At 42.0% G+C, this 20,614-nt stretch overlaps 1 pseudogene; it reads right to left on the bottom strand.

Annotated features, from left to right (window-relative positions):
• Positions 1-1,700: 1,700 nt before the first annotated feature.
• Positions 1,701-2,942, bottom strand: LOC101672879 (annotated as a pseudogene).
• Positions 2,943-20,614: the final 17,672 nt, after the last annotated feature.

Here is a 20,614-nt window from a genome sequence, read left to right as displayed (position 1 = left end):
GTGGGTTAAGCCGCTGCCTTCGGCTCAGGTCATGATCCCAGGATCCTGGGATCAAGTCCCACATCGGGCTCTCTGCTCGGCAGGGAGCCTGCTTCTTCCTCTCTTTCAGCCTGCCTCTCTGCCTACTTGTGATCTCTGTCTGTCAAATAAATAAATAAAATCTTAAAAAAAAAAAATTAAACATATAAAGATTATGTTAAAAAGTCTCTTTTTAAAACAACATAGAGGGGCACCTGGGTGGCTCAGTGGTTAAAGCCTCTGCCTTCAGCTGAGATCATGATCCCAGGGTCCTGGGATCGAGCCCCCCATCAGGCTCTCGCTCAGCAGGAGCAGGGAGCCTGCTTCCTCCTCTCTCTGTCTGCCTCTCTGCCTACTTGTGATCTCTCTGTCAAATAAATAAATAAAATCTTAAAAAAAAAGAGAGAAGAGAAAAAATAAAAACAACATAGACTTGGGAATGAGGGACGTATTCTATTATTCCTCTACACACTACAGATTTGGTTTCTGGCTTCTAGGATTTTTTTTTGTTTGTTTTTGTTTTTCTTTAAAATGGAAAGTTGAGGGGCACCTGGGTGGCCCAGTCATTAAGCATCTGCCTTCGGCTCAGGTCATAATCCCAGGGTCCTGGGATCGAACTCCACATGGGGCTCTCTGCTCAGCAGGGAGCCTGCTTCCCCCTCTTTCTGCCTGCCTCTCTGCCTGCTTATGATCTCTGTCAAATAAATAAATAAAATCTTTAAAAAAAAAAAAAATATATATATATAAATAAATAGAATGGAAAGTTGATTTGCTCAGTACACCAAATAGGAAGTAAGCACTGTCGTGACAAATACACAGAAGTATGCAAACCGACATAAAACAGTAATTTAGTTTAAATGAAAGACAACCTTTTTAAATGTTATGACAACATATTCCCCAGAATCTTTTCTTCAGCTAATTTAACTATACATTTAATAAAATGAAGGATAAAGGATTAAATGGAAGTTAGCTTGTGTGTTTTAAAAACAAAACTCCAACTCTATCAATCCATGACAGTTAAATACTATAATTTCCCAAATAAAGGCAAAACAAGAGGAAGGAGTTAGTGGCCTTTTCTGCTTAACAGTCCAGAGGAAAGTGGTTACTACAAATATAGCAGGCAAACTGTTAACACTGACCGATCTAGAACATAGTATTGTACTGAATTTCAGTCTCAAATTGTGCTAAATGCTTATTATCATTAGTATGGCTCACTTTGGTCCATGATATGGTTAATTGCCAAGACAGATGCCCATTTGTTACAGAAATACATAGATTAAATTAAATTTGATATTCTTCTGTTAAAAAAAAAGCTGGGTCTATTTCCACACAGAAAGGCAGCTTTTTCCCAGGAAGAATTTACAGGAAGTAGTTTGCACCAGGTAATATGAGGCTGTCTACCACAACGTGCTGGGTCAAACTGAGGGAAGGAATATTTTAAAGTGTCATCTAATTCCATGATAGCACCCTGGTTCCCACAACAGTAACAGTAAGTAACTGGGTGCACTTTCCAAAATGGTAACCACTGTGCGCCTGGGTGGCTCAGTCATTAAGCATCTGCCTTCAGCTCAGGTCATGATCCCAGGGATCAAGACCCATGTCAGGCTCCCTGCTCAGCGGGAAGCCTGCTTCTCCCACTCCCACTCCCCCTGCTTACGTTCCCTCTCTTGCCGTGTCTCTTCCTGTCAAATAAATAAAATCTTTAAAAAGCAAAAAAAAAAGGTAACCACATTCTGATCATGACACCAGCTGTATTCTTCGATGACAAGTTGGTGAGCTCAAGAAACCAGAGTGAGACCATGGGCATGGTCAAATGTTTCAGAAATGTCTTGTCCAAACATAGAGCCAGTTCTAGGTGGTGAACTATCCTATCTCACCCACCACGATCACCTGATCTGCCCACTACAGATCACACACTGGACCTTTCCTGTGGAACTTCTTGTAAATGATTCGAGGCTCCTCTATGATCCAGTGTATCTAGGAAGGGAGAGAGGCCACCATGAAGGTTGAATATCTGTCCATCTACTAGTGCCGTAAGTGGAGGATAATCAAATAGATCTGTAAAATATTTCCACACTTTGGCATTTCCATGCTTTCACAGACATTCATCATAAAAGCCATATACTTGGGTAACTCATCGACTCTCATGGTTTCCTCCCAATATTGTAATGCATTCTAGGTAACACACCTTTAAGACCACAAGGAGAGTCACAGTCTCCAATTAGGATAGCTTATGTCTACACTGTCTCCCATAGATAGATAGTTTGTACCTGGTGATTTTCTACCAATTTTAAAGAGTTCCATGAGATCATGGAATTGACCATGCACATCTCCACGCAGTGGAACGAGACAATGAACCTCTTGCACTTCTGATTCTTTTGTTAAAATTTCCTTAGCCTTTCTGCACAGCACTGCACATCGTTCTCATTAAGCTATTTATCATCGTTCAGCTGCTCAGCCCCTTGGTGCAGCTCCTTGGGGAACACCTAGTTGTCATGGCAGCTAGATTCCCTTCCCCAACGCCTCCTTCCTCCTTCAAGCCCTGGGTACCATTCCCTTCTCCAGCTGCTGCCAGCTCCCTGGCAGTGGACCCCTTGTACCACCCAAGGTCAGCCTGGAGGGAGGAGGCTGCGTGATGGGGGAGGGAGTGGGTGAAGAATGCGGCAGGTTAGGTGGCATTCCAGAGTGAAGCAAGGATCTTCAGCAAATCACCGGTAGGGTGCTAACCACCTGCTACCCTCACGGCCTCTCCCTCAGGCTCCCCGTTTTTTGAGCAAATGCCAGGACCAGCATTTCATCCTCTAGCCAACACAAACATGAAAAGATGCTCAATATCACGTACCATCGGGGAAATGCAAATCTAAACTATAATAAGTTATCATCTCACACCTCTCAGAATGGCTAAAATCAACTTAAGAAATAAGCGTTGGGTAGGATGTGGAGAAAGAAGAACCCTCCCTCACTGTTGGTGGGAGTGCAAACTGGTGTGGCCACCATGGTAAACAGTATGGAGGTTCCTCAAAAGATTAAAAAGAGAACTACCTTAAGATCCAGTAACTGCACTACTGGATATTTACCTAAAAAATACAAAAACATGAATTCAAAGAGACACAAATGCCCTTATGTTTACAGCGGTATTATTTACAATAGCCAAATTATGGAAGCAGCCCAAGTATCCATCAAAAGATGGATAAAGGAGATATGGGATATAGACAATGGAATATTACTCAGTCATAAAAAATAACGAGATCTTGCCATTTGCAACAACATGGATGGCTCTAGAATGTATAATGCTAAGTGAAGTTAAGTCAAAGAAAGACAAATGCCATGATTTCACACATATGTGGAATGTAAGAAACACAACAAATGAGCAAAGGGGGAAAAGAGGGGGAGAGAGAGAGAGAAAGAGATAAACAAGAAATAGACTCTCCACTTTAGAGAACAAACTGATGATTACCAGAGGGGAGGGTGTGGGGATGGGTGAAACACATCATGGGGATTAAGCACTGATGTGATGAGCACCGGGTGTCGAACGGACTGTAGAATCACTATACTGTACACCTGAAACTAACACAGCACCGAATGTTAGCTACACTGGAATTAAGATTTAAAAAGTTGATGAAAACAAAAGATTTCATCCTCAACTCTTCTTCTTTTCCCTTCCCCCTCAGAACCCTCAGGGCTTCCGTGATTACTTTCATACAAGTCACTTCCACTCCTAAAATTCTTTCCCCACCCTCCAGAGTGCTGTTCATCCCACCCGACTTTGAGCACTGACCATGCGGAAGGGTCAGTTGGACATCCTACCCTAGCACCTGGAAAGGGAAATAAAGACACAATAAAGTTAAAATTAGAAATTAATGATGAAGGGGCGCCTGGGAAAGGGTGTTAAGAGTGGAAGTGATCCCGATGAAAGTAACTACAGAAGTCCTGAGGGTTCCTAAGAGAGAAGGGAAAGGAAGAGTTGAGGATGAAACCCTTTTTAAAAAGGTTTTTTAAAAATTTCTCTCTCTCTCAAAATCTTTAAAAAAAATAAATTGATGATTAAGAAAATAAAAAAAAGAACTTATAAATCTATAAATTTTGTAAATCAGCTAGATCACTGAACAATATAGGTGTCACTAGCTAGCCTTACAGAAGAAACAAGGAAGAGAGCACAAAAACACAAATTTAGGAAAGGGAAACGTGCCCATATACAGAGGAAATAGAGATAAGTATGAGACCATTATATACCACTATAATCTAAAACATTTGAAAATCCTAATAAAAACTGATGATCTTCAATGAAAATACCTTTCCCCAAATTGGGTTGGAAACACATGGAAGTAAACAGATAAATAACATGTAGAAATAAAGACAATTCTCCTCCAATACTCTAGTCCCAGATCACTCCATATGTGACTCTTTAAAAATTGAATAAACAGATTTGTTGACGCTGTTTAAACTACTCAAGAGCACAGAGAAATAAAGGAAATAAATACCTTAATTTACACAACTGGCAAATGACTGATCTGAGAACCTAATAAACACAAAACTGCAGACTGGTTTTACTTGTAAAGAGTTAAAAGAAATTTTAAATTTTAAATAAATATATATATATATATATATATACACACACACACACATACACCAACCACATATAAATTGTATATATCAAATCAAACCAGCAGTACATTAAAAGAATAACACACCAAGAGCAAGTAAAGTTCATTTCAGGAATCAAGGAATCCAAGGATGATTCCATATTAGGAAATTTAGTAATATAAGTTAATTTTAAGTAAGTCAAGAAAGAAATTACAATTGCCTTTACTATTAAAAATGCACTTACTGGGGTGCCTGGGTGGCTCAGTGAGTTAAAGCCTCTGCCTTTGGATATGATCCCAGTGTCATAATCCCAGGGTCCTGGGATCGAGCCCCACATCGGGCTCTCTGCTCCGCGGAGAGCCTGCTTCCTCCTCTCTCTTCCTGCCTGCCTCTCTGCCTACTTGTGATCTGTCTGTCAAATAAATAAATAAAATCTTTTTTTTTTTAAATGCACTTACTAAAATTTGTATACCCACTCCTCCTTATAAACCTCTTAATAAAATGAAAATGGAGGTTGTGGGTTTGAACCCCACACTGGCTGTAGACATTACTTAAAAAGAAAATCCTTAAAAAAATGAAAATAAAAAGTATTCCTTTATTTTAATGAAGATAGTTCTCAGAACCAAAACCCAAACATGTTTCATGTTTTTAGTAAAACATGCTTTTAGTAAAACACTAAAAGCATTTCTGATCAGATCGGGTCCAAGAGAGGACCTAACAGTACCACTGTTACTGACTATTGTTCTAGAAGTTCCTGCCAAGGCAATTAGACAAGGACTGAATTAAAATGTATAATTAATAGAAAGGAGGTTGCAATACTGTCATTATTTACAGAGCATATGATTACACATCTGGGGGAAAAAAAAAAAACACCCAACTTAAACCTACTAGAAAGATAGGTGAATAAAGAGATTATTTAAAAACTGACATTAGGGGCACCTAGATGGCTCTGTTGATTAAACATCCAAGTCTTGGTTTTGGCTCAGATCATGATTTCAGGGTTGTAAGATCGAGCACCATTTCTGGCTCTGTGCTAGGTGTGGAGCATGCTTAAGATTCTCTCTCCCTCTGCCCCTCCTTCCACTTTCTCCCACTCTTAAAAAAATTAATATAAAAAGCAGTATTTTATTAAAAATAACTTCTAGTTAAAAATTTAGGTCATAATTATATGATCTCTCTGATATGAGGAATTTGAGAAGCAGGGTGGGTGGTCGTGGGGAGTAGGAGGGGAAAAAAATGAAACAAGATGGGACCAGGGAGGGAGATAAACCAGAAGAGACACTTAATCTCAGGAAACAAACTGGGGGTTGTTGAGGGGTAGGGGGTGGGCAGGGAGGGATGGACATTGGGGAGGGTTTGTGCTATGGTGAGTGCTGTGAATTATGTAAGACTGATGAATCAAAGACCTATATACCCCAGGGCAAATAATACATTATATGCTTAAAAAAAAAAAAAAAACAACCTATGGAAAAAAATTTAGGTCATGATTGGAGATTGAGCATATTCTAAAATATTTTATATGCTTAATACATAAAAATGTTAGCTAGAATATTTAAACCATTTGAGTATTAAAATACTTTAATACAGGTGTCTAAAAGGGGGTTCAGATATATAGAGTAGTATTTGAGGTTGTATAGCCCATGAACGGACCTGAGAGGAATACAGGCCGTAGGGACTGGAGTTAAACATGTCCACAAGCCTGGCATTTAATGAGAAGCTGCATCTGCTGCTGATCCACAAAGGGATGTCTGAACGTCCTTCCATTAGCCCAAGTTCTTAGCTAGAAGATAGAGTTAGCCTTCCCACATTAGAACCATACAACTGGAATTCTGAGTCCATACTCAGAATGAGTATGCGGGGCCCGCATTCTCAGGGTGGCAAACCCCAAGCCAATCCACTAACACAAAAAATGATCTAGAATCAGGGAACCAAAACAGAACCTGAGCAGAAGCCACCAAATGGAAACCTCCACAAACCAAGTCAGGTAAGGACAACATCTCTTGAGCAAAAATCCTAATGCATGGGAAGCAAGTCCAAGGCCATTGAAGTGGAATCCACATACTTAAGTAGGAGAACTCACTCCTAAAGTAAAGCTCTTAGAACAATCTAAAGGAGGTTAAAACAAATACACATAAACAATGAACTCTGGAACACTAAAAAGAAATTTGGAAAATAAAAAAAAGGAAAAAAATTAAAAAACAAAACAAATACACTCAGGATATTTGAAGAAAGAGTAGCACCATTAAATGTAAACAGGAAAAAGGTGACTCTCCTATCAGCAGGACTCAAGCCAATAAGGTTTCCAGCCTAGCTTGCTCGGCCAGAGTCTGTTCTCTATAACCATCTCCCTGGAACACAAATGGGACGATGGACTCTGCTGTGACACTTCCCTTGTCTTCATTTCTAGCTCTGGCTCCATGAGATGGAATCAAGGCTGTGCAGGAAGGAGAGAAAAAGACACAGGGAAGCTGTGGAGAGAGAAGTGTATGATCACATGGGGGCAGAGACAAAGTCATTACCCAAGAAAGTTGAGCACTTCCCCCAACACTTCAGACACTCATTTTTTTTTTTTTTTTGTGCTGGTAGCACAGGTTAAGAGTATGGACATTCTGTTTTCAGGATCTACTTTTTTTAAAATGCTTTTCTAGGAAACTGAGAGCTTATCATTATTAGATCCCACTTGGCTAAGCTTCTGGTGCACCAAAGGGCTATTGTCTTCCATGTCTGCAACTTGCCAGGCTGGAGCCAATCCTGAACTCCGACAGCACTTAAAAAGCTCCAGTCAAGATGGGGTGCCTGGGTGGCTCAGCTGGTTAAGTGACTGTCTGCCTTCAGCTCAGGTCATGATCCTGGAGTCCTGGGATCGAGTCCCGCCTCAGGCTCCCAGCTCGGCAGGGTCTGCTTCTCCCTGGCTGGCTCCGTCAGCAGAACATGTGACTCTTGATCTTGGGGGTTGTGAGTTTGAGCCCCATGTTGGGGGTAAGAAGTCACTCTAAAAAAAAAAAAAGAAGTAGCAGCAGTTCCAGCCAAGTACCCTGCTGTCAATAAGGGACCATCAATTTTCTAGGTCTCGCCAATGTGGCCCTTCAATCAGTGAGTGCCTGCCTCCAGCCTGGGGTTGAGGAGAGTAAAAAGGGCTGCAGTATGTCTTACGCATCAGAGACCAGAGACTGCTTCCTGGAGGAGGCAACATCAACTGCTTAAGTGGAAGGCATTTCTAGGTGATAATGGGGAAAAGAGCTTTAAAGGTTGTGGGAGCAGCCAGTGGGCAGAGCAGAAGGAAAATAATACAGAGAACTGCCAGTCAAGAGAGGCTGGATGGGGAAGTGTAATGCGAGAAGGGAGAAACCAATTACAGTCTCTCAAATATCTCCGTTACCTTAAATTAATTTTTAGACTTGTTCTGGCTGTCTCTTCAGCACATATTATTTTTTTAAATTAAAATTTCCCTAATTAGACGATAAATTCTTGGACGGCAGAGTTGGACATAGTATCTTTCTTCCCAGCAGAGACCCGGCCGTGTCTGGAGAGACCAACTGCCAGGCATCCAGGCTCAAAGCTGGCATCACTGAAAGCAGGAACAGATGATGATGATTAAGGTCGCTGAAGACTGTAAGCTTCCTGGCCCTGGTGCACCTGGGCTCTGCTTGGAACACAGATGCTTCTGGTCCAAGGGCCCTGACCGAGGCGAGAGGGGCTCTGGGGCTTGAGGGGGTAGGACCACACCCCCGTCGCTCTGCATGAAACAGCAAGATTCTTGCTTTTGAGCTCACTCCTTGCATCCAGTTGTTGCTCTGTTCATTTCTTGACAGGTTGCTTGCAGAGTTCGTAATTTTTCAAAGAGTGGATCTGGGGAGGATCCCACGTGTTCTTGAGAACAATTTAATTTTGTGTTTCAATTCAGAGAGGATGAGGGGGAATAAAAAGACTCCTACAAGCATCTTCTAGGATCTCTGCCTCAGTGAGGCACTCTGAGGGAAGGAAGGTTTCCTGGTCGGTTTGAAGACAGAAATGCCCCGTGAGAATTAGGTCTCTCCCAAAGACAGGCAGGAAGTTCTAGAAAGCCTGTTCATAATCATGCTGTGAGCAACTATTAAGTTCCAGAAGAACACCACCACTGTGGCTATGGCTCTATTAAATGTTTTTAATTTCCCTGGTTCCACAGCTTTCTTTGTAATTCAGATGTAAGTCTGTTTCCATTTCCTAGTTGCGGAAGAGCTCTAAGCCCAAGGAGTTTAAATAAGCTCAAAGCTTACATAAGTCACTTTATAACAGAAAATTTTGTAATTTTTTTTTTCTTTCAAAGTCAAGGAAATCTGTGAGGGCTTCAAGGAGAGGATAGTGCTGCTGCTGGGACTTTGCATAACTGGCTGGTTTCTGGGCCTGAGCCGGGGCAGCCACCTGGCCTGGCTGCCCACGCATCATGTCACCTTGACCGTTCCATTCCCCACATCTCTGCATGGACCTCAGCTGCAAACCCCCTAGACTGGGGCATCGGGCCCGCCAACTCTGCATCGCGGAGACCACAGCTTCTTTCTTCTCTGTGGCCTGTCCCTACTCGGCTGCAGTGGCGGAATGCCAAGCGTTCTCTCCATTCCAGGCTATTGTTAATGTTACAGCTCGTTTTGGTTAGCAGCCCCCCCTCTTCTACAAAACAGGAGGACTGGAAAACTTGGCCTCTCCCAATTTGCAAGTCCAAATTTTGTTTGGATAGCCTGTTAGCATGAACAAAAAGATGCTGCTCATCTCGTTATTATTTTTTTTTAAGATTTTATTTATTTATTTGACAGAGATCAAAAGTAGGCAGAGAGGCTGGCAGAGAGAGAGGGGGAAGCAGGCTCACCCCCGAGCAGACAGCCTGATGCGGGGCTCCATCCCTTGACCCTGGGATCATGACCTGAGCCGAAGGCAGAGGCTCTAACCCACAGAGCCACCCAGGCGCCCCCCCCCACATCTCATTATTAACTGCAGATGGGACCAGCCAGCTTTTGCCGAATGAACTGTACTCAGAAGATTCAGAATTTTAAGAAATGATTCACCCATTGAAAAAAGACTGAAAAAACGAAGGCAGCCAAGAAATTTTCAGAGAAGTGATGAGCACTCATCATCTCTATAGTACCCACCTGGATGCTCTAAGTTTATTTGAGCATCAGGTTTATTCTAAAAGCTCTGGAGTAGACAGGAATGCTGCTTGTTTAGTAATTTCTACACCCAACGTGGGGCTCAAATTGGTGACCCTGAGATCAAGAGTCACATGCTCTTCTGACTGAGCAAGCCAGGGGCCCCCAGAGTGCTGCTTGCTTAGATCTATTTAAAGGACTGCTAACCAAAATGATCTATTTAAAGGAGTGCTGCTTGCTTAGGTCCATTTAAAGGAGTTCTGATGAATACTGGGGGTCATCTAGACTTGCCTGAAACTTCAACTTTGTGCCTATAAAGATTACAGCACAGTCTTTCATGTTTCAAATATATTATAGAGTACTCTTGCTTATTTGACTCTTTAAACCTTACAATATGTAACCACCAGAAAGGGCTAATGATCTTTTTTTTTTTTTTTTTTTTTTTTTTTAAAGATTCTATTTATTTATTTGACAGAGATCACAAGTAGGCAGAGAGGCAAGCAGAGAGAGAGGAGGAAGCAGACTCCCCACTGAGAAGAGAGCCCGATGCGGGACTCGATCCCAGGACCCCGAGACCATGACCCGAGCCGAAGGCAGCGGCTTAACCCACTGAGCCACCCAGGCGCCCCAAGGGCTAATGATCTTGGTACCAAATAAGAAAAAAAAAATTCACAAGGGTTTCCACTTCTCAATTGTCATATTATCTCAAAAGTTGAAATAAGATGATCTACCACTACTGTTCTTCTAACTGTCCAGCATATTAGCAATTGCCCCGTGTGGTTAGGAGGCTGAATAATTCTTTAGACTTTCTGCTAGAATTAGGGTGTCATCATGACTGGGTGGCGAACTTAGCACAAGAAGGTAAGTGTCAAGGGACGATGTCATCATTTTTTTGCTAAGTCTTAGTTTTGATGATTAAAAACCAATTCTGCATAAAACCAAAATGAGTGAGAGATAGAAAAGGAAAAGTCATGCACTATCTTAATACTGGGAAACACTAGGGTAGGACATCTATTTACCAGTACAAGGGCCCAAGGTTTTGTACTTCCTTTGAAGAACTTAAGCTAGTAAAATCTGTGGCTTTGACACATGGACCAAAATATTTACCTTGGGGTGGGAGGGGCAGCAAATCTGCATGGCTCCTCAGAAAACTTTCCTCAATCTGGAAACCATCAGCTTAAACTAAGAAGTTTGGCCTTTGGCTTCAAAGTGGAAACCTTAAAAGACAAGACTGTATGAAGAATCCAGCCTGCGGGGTGATAGAACCCCACCAAATGAGAATGCTCCCTAGTACATCACCTTGAGGCATTCTGTTGTTTCTAACTCGGTGTCCTTTTTTTTTTTTTTAAACCATTTTACATCAAAACAACTTTCTTAATTGAGACATAATTGGCACATAATGTTGTGTATAAGTTTAAGGTGTATATCAGGTGTGTGTTACTTCTAACTAAAGGTAAAAGTGATTTTCCTGTATTTAAATTGTGTCTTTTTTTTTATGGTGTCACCTTCTCCCTGTTAAATTTTAACTAATTCCTCCTTTACCTAATACTTTCTCATTTAATTCCATCTTTTAAAAATTCACCACCGGGGTGCCTGGGTGGCCCAGTCAGTTGAATGTCCAACTCTTGATTTTGGCTTAGTTGTGGTCTCGGGGTCAGGGGTCATGGGGTCAAGCCCCACATTGGGTGGAGTCTATTTGTCCCCATATGCACAAGCACATACTCACTCTTTCACAGAAATAAAATCTTAAAAAAAAAATAAAGTTCACCACCGAAGTCTTTTAGCATAGTTTTGATCATGACATCCCCCTAAATATAACCTTTCAAAACTCCCAGTTTGCAGTAAATCAAAATGGCTCACCTCATCTCTACAACAAGAGTATAAATGGAGGCCCACACATCCTACCTTAACATTTATTATTTTTTTTAAGATTTTACTTATTTATTTGAGAGAGAGAGCAGGATGGGGAGGCAGGGAGAAGGGCAGAGGGAGAAGAAGCAGCAGACTCCCCACTGAGCAGAAAGCCCAAGGTGGGGCTTGATCCCAGGACTCTGGGATCATGACCCCAGCCAAAGGCAGATATTTAACCAATTGATTTTTGCTTTCAATTCAGTTCATGATCTCCAGATCCTGGGATCAAGCCCTGGGTCAGGCTCTGTGCTCTGTAGTCTGCTTGTCCCTCTCCCTCTGCTTGCTCTACCCCTTGCTCTCCCTAAAAATAAATAAAAATTAAAAAACCTAGCAAACTACTACAAATATGCCTTCAAGAGGCCATAGAATGCCACATTCCAGTTCAGAATTCTCTGGGAGTTCCATACCAGAATATGGAGACCAGAAAGTCATATATGGCCCACGGTCAAACTCCTCTTCCTACCCCCGCTCATTGTTAAGTTTGGAGGGTTCCCGTAATACGCAAGTGGACACCCAGACTCATCCACACCTCTCCCCAAGAAAAGACACTAAATTAGTCCTTGGCTAGGGCCCAAGGATAAGTATACCAACTGTCTAAGTTAGGTAGGTGACTTCCTCAGCTGTTCAGCCAGAAATTTTGAGAGCTTGGCTAGAAGGCAGAGGGAAGGGCAGGCTCTTCCCTCTTGGACTCCTCGTGTGGACTGGGGTCAGGGGAGGCTCCAAGAGGTGAGGGGGTTTGGAGACCTGCATTGCACAGGGCCAGTGGTGGCCTCAACGTTTGCCTGTAAACACACTGGGGCCTCTCCACACTTCTTCCTAAGAGAACAGTTTTCTCCAGCCCTGCTCTGAACACAAAGGAAAATGAAACATAGAAGGGCAAGGAGACACAAAGACAACCCTAAAGCGAGGTAGGAAATGAAGAGTGAAAGAGTGACTACATTAATAACAAAAGGTACAAAGAAAATTCTTTAAAAAATAAGAAAAAGGTAAATCATGGTAAAAGAAATGAAACAAAATTTTAAAATATTAGAAATCCCAAAGGAGGGGCGCCTGGGTGGCTCAGTGGGTTAAGCCGCTGCCTTCGGCTCAGGTCATGATCTCAGGATCCTGGGATCGAGTCCCACATTGGGCTCTCTGCCTGCCTCTCTGCCTACTTGTGATCTCTCTCTGTCAAATAAATAAATAAATAATAAAATCTTAAAAAAAAAAAAAAAAAAAGAAATCCCAAAGGAGATGTGATGAAGGACATTTATTTATTTATTTATTTAAAGAGTTTGAGAGAATGAGTGAGATCACAGAGGGAGAGGGAGAGAGAGAAGCAACCCCCACCCCAAGCAGAAAGCCCAATCCCAGGACCTAGAGATGACCGCCCAAACCGAGGCCAGACACTCAACCGACTGAGCCACCCACATGCCCCTCCATGGAGGAGATTTAATGTAAATGAGCCAAAGGTTAAAACTAATGCAGGAAGTGAAAAACATTTGAAGAGATAAAATCGGGGAGAAAGATGCCCAGTTCTATGGCAACATAGGGAGAAGGGAGAGAACGCGCACGGGAAGACAATCTGAAAAGCACACATCTCCCTGTCGATAAACAGGCACAGAGCCTCTGCGTAATCCCCAGGGACAGAACGCAACCCGGGGTCGTCATCTCACTAAGAGTCAGCTCTGAAAGTTACGAGGTACCCCTTTTTGCCTCCTGAAATGTGTTTTCAATTACATCCTTGTCAGCAGCCAGGGGTGAGAAGCTGGCCCTTTCAGCTGAGACAGCTGAAACCCCTAACACCGTTTTTGAAAGAAATATGAGTAATATTTAGCAAAAAAGGCCTAAAACGACCTTGCTCTTTGATCCATTCATTCCAGTCCTGCTAGACTGTCCTCTGACAGGAGTCCTATAGGGCTCAACAAAGGAAACATTCCAATCTTTAAAAATTTCCAATTTTCTGTTTGTGCTGATTCCAAACGTAAAACCACAATGTCCAAAGGCGGGAGGAAGATTAAACAAATTACAGTATATATTTATCTGAGGAATTATGCAGCAATTAAAATGATGGTTACAAAGCCTTTTAATGAAAAGATATCATTTACTGGGGCACCTTGGTGACTCAGTCAGTTAAGTGTCTAACTTTGGTTTGGGTCATGATCCTGGGGTGCTGGGGTGGAGCCCCACATGGGCTCCCTGCTCTGCAGGGAGCCTGCTTCTCCCCCTCCCTGGCCTGTCGCCCCCCTTCTTGTGCTCTGTCAAATAAAATCTTAAAAAATATATACTGTTTATTAAGGGACACAGGCAGAAAATAAAATTCACTGTGCTCCAAAATTGTACAAGGCATACAAATCATTATTTAAAAATCAATGTTCTGGGGCACCTGCGTGTGGCTCTGTTGGTTAAGCAGCTGCCTTCAGCTCAGGTCCTGGGATCGAGCCCCGCATCTGGCTTGCTTCTCCTTCTCCCTCTGACCCTACCCCCTACCACTCGTGCTTTCTCTCAAAAAAAAAAAAAAAAAGAAAATCTTTAGAAATCGATGTTCTAATAGCTGTGATGTTTCAGTGACAAGTTTTGGGTAATTTCCCCTTTCCTCCCCTCTCACAAGATGCCGGCACACTCAGCTTATCACAGAACCCCAAGGCCTCTAAATAGTCATCCCCCAAGTCTGCTTCCCAGTCACTGTCCTTAGGCTTAGGAACCCATCATCCCCATCTGGCTCGGAGGACGCCTATACTAAGGCAACAAACATCAAAATATTCACTTTTAGAAGCTTGAATTGCTTATTCTTGTCTGGAGTGGGGTATCTGCACTGATCTGACTCTAAAAACTGATCAAAGTAAAACATCATTTTCCTTATTCTTATGCAAATTTAGCAAGATATAAAAACATCTCCTCTATTTGACTCCAAAATTGCGTGTGGCTGTTATATATTGAAATTGTCTTCCACATCTTTTTTAAGTAGGTTCCATGCCTGGCATGGAGCCCTGTGCAGGGCTTGAACTTACAACCCTGAGATTAAGACCTGAGCTGAGATCAAGAGTCAGATGCTTAACAGACTGAGCCACCAGGGGCCCCTTTCACATCTCAAGCATATGTCCTCTGATAAACCTTCCAAGTCTCCTCAATCCCCTTTCTACAGGTTCCCAGAGAACACAGTACTTCCCCTTCTGTATAACTCCCAATTCCTTCTTTAATGCTTGCTTTTCCACTAAGACCATAAACGCTATACAGAGAATGTCTCTCTCAGCATCAAGGTGTTCGGACCCTTGGTAATGAGTTCCCACCTTACCTTGTCGCAGTGAGAACAGGACATCTGTCTCTAACGGCCTGGCATATGCTACCTGCTCCGGGGGAGATTACCACATACTCCCAGAGAAAAACAATGAACCAGAATGTCAAAAACATGGATTTTTAGGGGTGCTTCGGTGGCTCAGTGGGTTAAAGCCTCCGCCTTTGGCTCAGGTCACGATCCCAGGGCCCTGGGATTGAGCACCGCATCAGGCTCTCTGCTAAGCAGGGAGCCTGCTTCCCCATCTCTCTCTGCCTGCTTCTCTGCCTTCTTGGGATCTCTGTCAAATAAATAAATAAAATCTTAAAAAAAAAGCAAAAACAAAAAAAAACATGGATTTTTAGGCTGGAGCTTTAGGAAAACAATGGAAATTCACAGCAGGAATCAAGCCTTTTCAGCCCTGGGTTTTCCAGGCTGTTCTATCTACCTGGAAGCCCCTATCTTTGCCCATCTAACTTCTAGGACCCTTTAGGGCTTGCTATGGGGATCACCTCCTTTAAGTCTGGTTTGCTTTCCCAGTCTATGCAGATTTGCAGGGAACAATTAGTTTCTGAGAATGGCTAGAAACCATTCAAGGTTTGCTGCAAAGAATTTATTGATCCACTGATACCTTCTAACTTTCTTCATATGTTCTTGTGGAGACAAGGACACCATGCGAGAAGGAATTTAGTCCCCAGAGTGTTCATATTTCTTTAAAAATCTGGAGGCAATTGGGAATGTAAATAGTATAGCCACTATGTAACACAATATCAAACCTCCTGAAAAAATTAAAAATTACCATATGATCCAGCAATTCCCCTTCTGGGTATTTACCAAAGGAATTCAAAGCAGAATCTTAAGAACTATTTACACACACACACACACACACTGCAATTACAGTATTAATTCACGATAGCCAAGAGGTACAAACAACCCAAATGTCTCCTGACAGATGGATAAAGAAAATGTGGGATATCCACGGAATGGAATGTCATGCAGCCTTTTAAAAAGGAGATCCTGTCACATGTTACAATGTGGATGAATTTCAAGGGCATCATACTAAGTGAAATAAGCCAGTCCCCAAAGGACAAATACTGATGATGTCACTCCTGAGGGATCTAAAGTAGTCAAAATCCTAAACAGGGAATAGAAAGGTGACGGCTAAGGGGAAAGGGGTGGAGGATTAATGGGCAGTTTTAGTTTTGCAAGATGGAAATTCTAGAGGTGTATCATGACAGCGTAAATATACTTAACACGAACTGTACACTTAAGAATGCCTTAAGATGGTGAAGTTAATGTTACATGATTGTAACCACAAATATAAAATAAACCAGGATGCCTGGGTGGCTCAGTTGGTTAAGCACCTGCCTTTGGCTCAGGTCATGATCCCAGGGTCCTGGGATCGAGTCCCACATAAGTCTCCTTGCTCAGCAGGGAGCCTGCTTTCCGCTCTGCCTGTTCTTCCTGCAGCTCTCTGTGCTCCTGCGGGGACAAATAAATAAATAATCTTTAAAAAATAAAACAAAAAACATAAAATAATTAAGCCGGGGAGGCAATATGCTAAAATACCAGTAACATCAGTTTGATACTGATGGCTGCTTGGAATTTCTCATCATTCTTCTTGCTGTTTCTGGTTGGTTTTTGTATGTATGGTTTGTATGTATGGTTTTTCATTTTCTCATCTACAAAATGGGGGGTAATTGCACAGAGTATTTTAGCCATGAGAGCGGAGAATGTGTGTGCAAGAAAAGCAGCTGGTGTGTAACGTACAGAAGCTTGGCAGTCACTGCTCTCCAGCCTTCCAACGCACTCGGCTGACTCCCACGAAGAAATGCAGGCCCAATTAATGGCGGACTGGCTCCACAAATCACAGGACATACAATGGCATTTAAAGTCATGTCTGTTATTTCCACAAGTCCAATAAACAAAATGGATGAGGAAATGAACATTTTATCAAATCTCCAACATCAGAACTATCCATTGCACGTATGTTTGTGTGTGCCTCTCTGTGTGTGTATGTACGTACATATATATATGTGTATTTTATGGGCACTGCTGTAATTACATCAACAGCCTCTAGGTCATCCACGGAACAATCACTGAGTTTCCACATACTTCACCTTCAAACCCAAACTGATTTACCAGAATAGCTCAAGCCTGGGGAGACCGGGTGGAGCTGGGCTGTGGGCAACCTGGACCTGGCAGTGGCAAGCTTCTCCCCAAGATGGCACACTAGAGATTATTTCCTAGACACAGTAGAACATTTTGTTGTTTGGCCTTATGGCAAAAAATTTCAAAAGTGGAGCTCCTGGGGCACCTGCCTTTGGCTCAGGTCATGATCTCAGGGTCCTGGGATGGAGGCCCACATTGGGCTCTCTGCTTGGCACGGAGTCTGCTTCTCCCCTTGTGTGCTCAAGTTCTCAAATAAGTAAAATCTTAAAAAAAACAAAAACAGAAAAACAAAAAACTGGAACTAATGTCTCCTCTGCAGCCCCTATACCATAATTCTAAGATAGACAGTCAATCCCCCTTTTTATAACCTGAAATCCCCTTAACACTCATACTGCTTTGAAATATTTTATTACATTCTTGGAAAAAGTGGAAATTGTAAATTTCAGAAAAAACAGATCGATGAAACAGAGCCGAGTCAGAAAACTGCCCTTCTATTTGGCAATAAATAAAACCGTACTCCTGACTTAAACCAAATATGAAAATAGATTTTGGGTAGACAAGAGAATGAAATATAAAAGATTAAAATGTAAAGCCACACCCAGTGCTGATAAGAGTACGGAGCAACCAGAAACAACATACCTTTCTGGTGGGAATGCAAAATGGTTCAGCTACTTGGGAAAATAGTTTGGTGTATATATGTTTACCATACAATCCAGCAATCCACTATGGGCATATATCCAAGTGAAATGAAAACTTATATTCACACAAAAAGTACATACATACCTAAGTGCTATGGCAGCATTTTTGGAAAGAGTCAAAAACTGTTCAGCTTGGAAATGGATCAGCAGACTATGATACATCCACAGAGAACACTACCCAGTGATAAAATGGAAAAGAACGATTGATAAAAAAGCAGTGTGGAGGGTGCCTGGGTGGCTCAGTGGGTTAAGCCTCTGCCTTCGGCTCAGGTCCTGGGATCGAGTTCCGCACCAGGCTCTCTGTTCGGCAGGGAACCTGCTTCCTCTCCTCTCTGCCTGCCTCTCTGCTTACTTGTGATCTCTGTCAAATAAATAAACAAACTCTTAAAAAAAAAAAAAAGGCAGTGTGGATGAAACTCAAAGACATTACGCCGAGTGAAAGCAGCTGGACTCAATGGGGTTAACTTTAGAGCCTGCCGGAACAACTCTGTTTTGTTTTGTTTTGTTTTGTTAAGATTTTTACTGAAGTAATCTCTATACCCAACATGAGGCTAGAACTCACAACCCCGTATCGAGTCACAAGCTCTTCTGAGCCAGCCAGACACCCACATCTTGCTTGTGATTATTTATCTGTATTCACTTATCAAGACTTGCAACACTATATACAATAAAACAAGTTACTACATGTAAATTATACATTAATCCTTTTAAACGGAAAAACGTAAAGCCAAAAACCATGTAGAATAGTTGAGTATAGGGGGGAAAGGAATTCTTAAGACTTTAAAAGCACCAATTGTAAGGCAAAAACAATTACGGGTTTGATTACATAAATACTTAAGACTTCTGTTGAAAGAGGGTAAGAACAGACAAAATTAACAAATGATTAATGAACTGGGAGAAAATAATTCTACCATCTAAAAACAATATGGGATTACCACTTGGTATATAAAGAACTCTTGTAAAGTGTCAAGAGGCTTTGGGGTGCCTGGCTAGCTCAGTAGAGCATGTGACTCTTGACCTGAGAACTGCTCAGTTCAAGCTGCACACTGGGTGTAGAGATTACTGGGCAAAACATAAAAAAGAAATTTAAAAAAATAAAAAAAAAATTGAGGGGTCATTTATAAAAGAGCAAGCCATGAATCTGCAAATTCAAAGGGTAAACTCTGACTACAAAAATACGGCTTTTCAACTTCACTAATCAGAGAAATACAAATTAAAATGGGATACCACTTTACAGCCATTATGTCAGGAAAAGTTACAAAGTTGAGTGGGGATGTAAGAAAGTAGGAACTCTAGTGAATTATACAAAGATAGCCAAAGCATATAGGACAACAGAACTCTTAACCAGAAACTTGTGCTGTTAACCTGGGAAGCCAAACCACCTTTGCATAAGTTGGTCTAGAATAGTCAGACCTTGCCAATGATTACCAAATTGTTTTCACTACGATTTCCAACTCAAGACCAACCATAGACAAGGATGTTCCTGAAGGTCATCATGTAAATTGTCCTGCTTCTAGTTAAGTTTCTCATGCCAATTACCTCCAATACTAGCATACCTAGAAACTATCCTTTTGTTCCACAATAAAGCTTTCCTTTAATTGTGGAAATAAAAAAAAAAACTCCTGCCTTTGAGTTTTATACTGGCCATGGTGGCTGGCTCCTTCAACACAAAGGTTTCAGTGAATACTGTGGGCTTGTTCTCATCTGGGTGGTCATTTTTCACAAACTAGAACCACTCTTGAGAACTGGTAATGCGGGCGCCTGGGTGGCTCAGTGGGTTAAGCCGCTGCCTTCGGCTCAGGTCATGATCTCAGGGTCCTGGGATTGAGTCCCACATCGGGCTCTCTGCTCAGCAGGGAGCCTGCTTCCTCCTCTCTCTCTGCCTGCTTGTGATCTCTGTCAAATAAATAAAGATCTTAAAAAAAAAAAAAAAGAACTGGTAATGCTGGGGCACCTGGGTGGCTCAGTGGGTTAAGCCGCTGCCTTTGGCTCAGATCGTGAACTCAGGGTCCTGGGATCGAGCCCCAAATCAGGCTCTCTGCTCTGCGGGGATCTTGCTTCCCTCTCTTCTCTGCCTGCCTCTCTGCCCACTTGTGATCTGTCAAATAAATAAAATCTTTAAAAAAAAAAAGAACTGGTTAATGCTGAGTGGAATTAAGCATAAGCTTACATAAGGATTGAAGAGGTACTCTTGCTCAGGTCCATAAGGGAGCAGGGATCAAACTGTTTATTAGTGGGGAGGATGTTGGGATGGTAGTGCGGGGGGGGGGGGCGGCAGGATGTTGGAGCAGTTCAGGTCTTCATCACTAGACAAAATGATAAAATATTGGGGATACATAAAGTTCATTAGAAACAGTGAATTAGATATGCATAATAGATTATCTTTTTTAAAAAGCATTAATAGTAATAGAGGTCAAAAGCGTGATTCCACTCATGTAAGTTAGAAACAATCATTGGGATGCCTCAGTTGGTTAAGCATCGGTCTCGGTCTTCAGCTCAGGACATTATCCCATGGTTCTGGGATTGAGTTCTGCACCAGGTTCTCTGCTCAGTGAGGAGCCTGGTTCTCTCCTCTTCCTGCCTGCTGCTCTGCCTACTTGTGCTCTCTTCTCTATCACGTAAATTAAAATTTAAAAAGAAAAACACAACACACTCACAAAAGGACATTTTAGAAGAAAAATACCCAGGGAACTTAAATGACTCATATTAGTGGGTGAATACTAGAAGACAGAACGCAGAAATGAGTGGAAGAGCAATGGGAAAACGTATTTTGTAGATTTACTAGAATAGCAAGAATTGGAGGATATTGCCATCTACACCTGGCACTAGAAATTCTTTACCTTTTCTCCCCACCCTAG

Source organism: Mustela putorius, unplaced genomic scaffold, assembly GCF_011764305.1.
Source record: "Mustela putorius furo isolate JIRA1106 unplaced genomic scaffold, ASM1176430v1.1 tig00003853_pilon_pilon_pilon, whole genome shotgun sequence".
Taxonomy (NCBI): domain Eukaryota; kingdom Metazoa; phylum Chordata; class Mammalia; order Carnivora; family Mustelidae; genus Mustela; species Mustela putorius.
Note: the sequence above shows the minus strand (reverse complement) of the source record. Positions and strands in the feature narration are given on the sequence as shown.